Consider the following 2,595-nt stretch of genomic DNA (forward strand, 5'->3'; position numbering starts at 1 on the left):
TTATTTATTTATGAGAGACACAGACTGAGAGAGAGGCCGAGACATCGGCAGAGGGAGAAGCAGGCTCCTCGCAGGGAGCCCCATGTAGGGCTCGATTCCCGATCCCGGGATCACGACCTGAGCCGAAAGCAGGCACCCAACGCTGAGCCACCCAAGGCGTCCTTCGTGCACTATATATCTTTTAAGATTTTAATTTGAGAGAGAGAGAGAGAGAGAGAGAGAGCGAGAGCGAGCGCGCGCTTGCATGAGTGGGGGGAGGGGCAGAGGGAGAAGGAGAAGCAGATTCCCCACTGAGCCGGGAGCCCAAGGACCCAGGGCTCCATCTCAGGACCCTGGGATCGTGACCTGAGCTGAAGGCAGATGCTCAACTGACTGAGCCACCTGGGTGCTCCTGGATGTCGGCATTTATTTATTTTATTTTAAATATTTTATTTATTTATTCATGAGAGACACAGAGACACAGGCTGAGGGAGAAGCAGGCTCCCCTCAAGGAGCCCCATGCAGGACCTGATCCCGGACCCTGAGATCACACCCTGGGCGAAAGGCAGATGCTCAACCGCTGAGCCACCCAGGCATCCTGGATGTTAGCATTTTAAATATGCATATTCTTTGACCTAGAACCTCTTATTCTAGGAAATCTCTTTTACAGGAATGTAGGAAAGCAATGGGGAAGGGATGGATGTAAATGGGGAGACCAGAACCAGGCTGAACCCACCAGCAAGAGCTAGCACCCCACAGGTAAGAACTGGAACCCTTGCTGGTTTTTCCTGCTGCCAGTCACGCTGATGTAGGCGTCCTACAGAAGCCAGGGCCCTTTGTCACAGAGCAAAGGACAAGCACTTGGCCCAGGAGTCGAAGAAGCTGATGGTGGGTCTGGGGGAAGGTAGAGAAGTTGCAGGTCCAACTGCTGCTTCACCTCAAGGAGGTAAGTCAGCAGGTCACCAGCGATGTGTATGAACTAGAAAATCTATTTTCCTTCTGCCCTCCAAACCTCCCCTATGGCCCACTCTACAGGATGTGTAGTTCAGCCCAGCCAAGCTGTACATTACAAATTGGCCATAAGAATGGATATTTGTCCATGTATCATTGTACTAGGAAAATCAGAAACAACTGTAATGACCATTGTCAGGGGAATGGTCGATAAAGTTATAGTGTACATATACCATGGAATGCCATGCAGCTCTTAAAAACGATGAGATCACCACAGTGAGATGCCACTACACCCCCACCACAATGTCTAACATGAATAAAATTAACAATACTAAATGTCAGCAAGGATGGGTAGTAATTGGCACTCTTGTACATTGTTTTTGGAAGTGTAAAATGGTACAACCACTTTGGAAAATAGTGTAATATTTTCTAAAAACTAAACATACACCTACCCTATGAACCAGCAATTCTATTCTTAGGTATTTACTCAAGAGAAACAAAAAGTTTACATGTAGTGATCTTCCTGGGTCTCAGGCTTTCACTCCTGCCTCTGCACGTTCACTCTTACCCTGTGACACCCACGCTGGCTACGACTTCCTCCTTATCTCTGCCTGCAGCTGCATCCTTGAGACTCTGCCATCATGTTCCAGGTGTGCCTGGTCCAGGGCTCAGTCCTGAGGAAGATGCTGAAAGCATTTATGGATCTCATCAATGAACTGCTGGGACCAAATTTGGAGCCATGTAAACCTGCAGAACACAGACTCCTCCCATGGCCTGCTCCTTGGTGCAGCTCACCCTGCGCTCCCAGGGCTTTGACTCCTACCACTGCTACCACAGCTTGGCCATGGCGTGAACCTCACCAGCAATGTACAAAATACTAAAATGTGCAAGGAATATCTCGTTTACATTAAGGGCTGAAGATAATGTGGACACCTTGGCACTAGCATCTAAAGCTCCAAATCAAGAAAAGTTTCCAGATGATGAAGTGAAGTGAATGGCTTTTGATGTGGAACAACTTGGAATTCCAGAACAAGAGTATAGCTGTGGAGTAAAGACACCGTCTGGTGAAGTTGCATGTACAGGGCGACATCTCCATCATATTGGAGATGCTGTTGTAATTTCCTGTGCAAAAGACAGAGTGAAATTTTCTGCAAGTGGAGTACTAAGAAATAGAAATATTCAGTTGTCATAAACAAGTCATGTCAATAAAGAGGACGAAACTGTTACCATAGAGATGAAGGAGTCCGTTTGGCTAACTTTCGCTTTGATAGCTGAACTTTTTGACAAAACTCTGTTACAAAACAGGGGCAAGTGTACTTCATTCTCTCCTGCAGTACCACTATGTCTGCAGGTGCACCCCTTGGTGTAGAGTGTAAAATCACTGATATGGGACATTTGGAGTGCTATTTGGCTTTCCAGGTCAAGGATGAAGAGGGATCTTAGGCATTCTTAAAATTCAAGAAAATAAAATTCAGCTCTTTGAGAGCTGCTTCTGGGATAGCAACATGTACTTAAGTCTCTTCTGTGATCAAATTTGTACCTCTGAGTACATATGTATATATTTTCTGTAAATAAGCAATTTTTTTCCTCCATTCTTTACAGTTTGTTTAAAGAATAAAGTCCAAAGTCAAATCTGGTCTGGTTAACCTAGAAGTATAATTGCCT

At 45.7% G+C, this 2,595-nt stretch overlaps 1 pseudogene; it reads left to right on the forward strand.

Annotated features, from left to right (window-relative positions):
• Positions 1-1,571: 1,571 nt before the first annotated feature.
• On the forward strand, positions 1,572-2,373 carry LOC129514061 (proliferating cell nuclear antigen-like; annotated as a pseudogene).
• Positions 2,374-2,595: the final 222 nt, after the last annotated feature.

The sequence above is a fragment of the Nyctereutes procyonoides genome, unplaced genomic scaffold (assembly GCF_905146905.1).
Source record: "Nyctereutes procyonoides isolate TBG_1078 unplaced genomic scaffold, NYPRO_anot_genome, whole genome shotgun sequence".
Taxonomy (NCBI): Eukaryota; Metazoa; Chordata; class Mammalia; order Carnivora; family Canidae; genus Nyctereutes; species Nyctereutes procyonoides.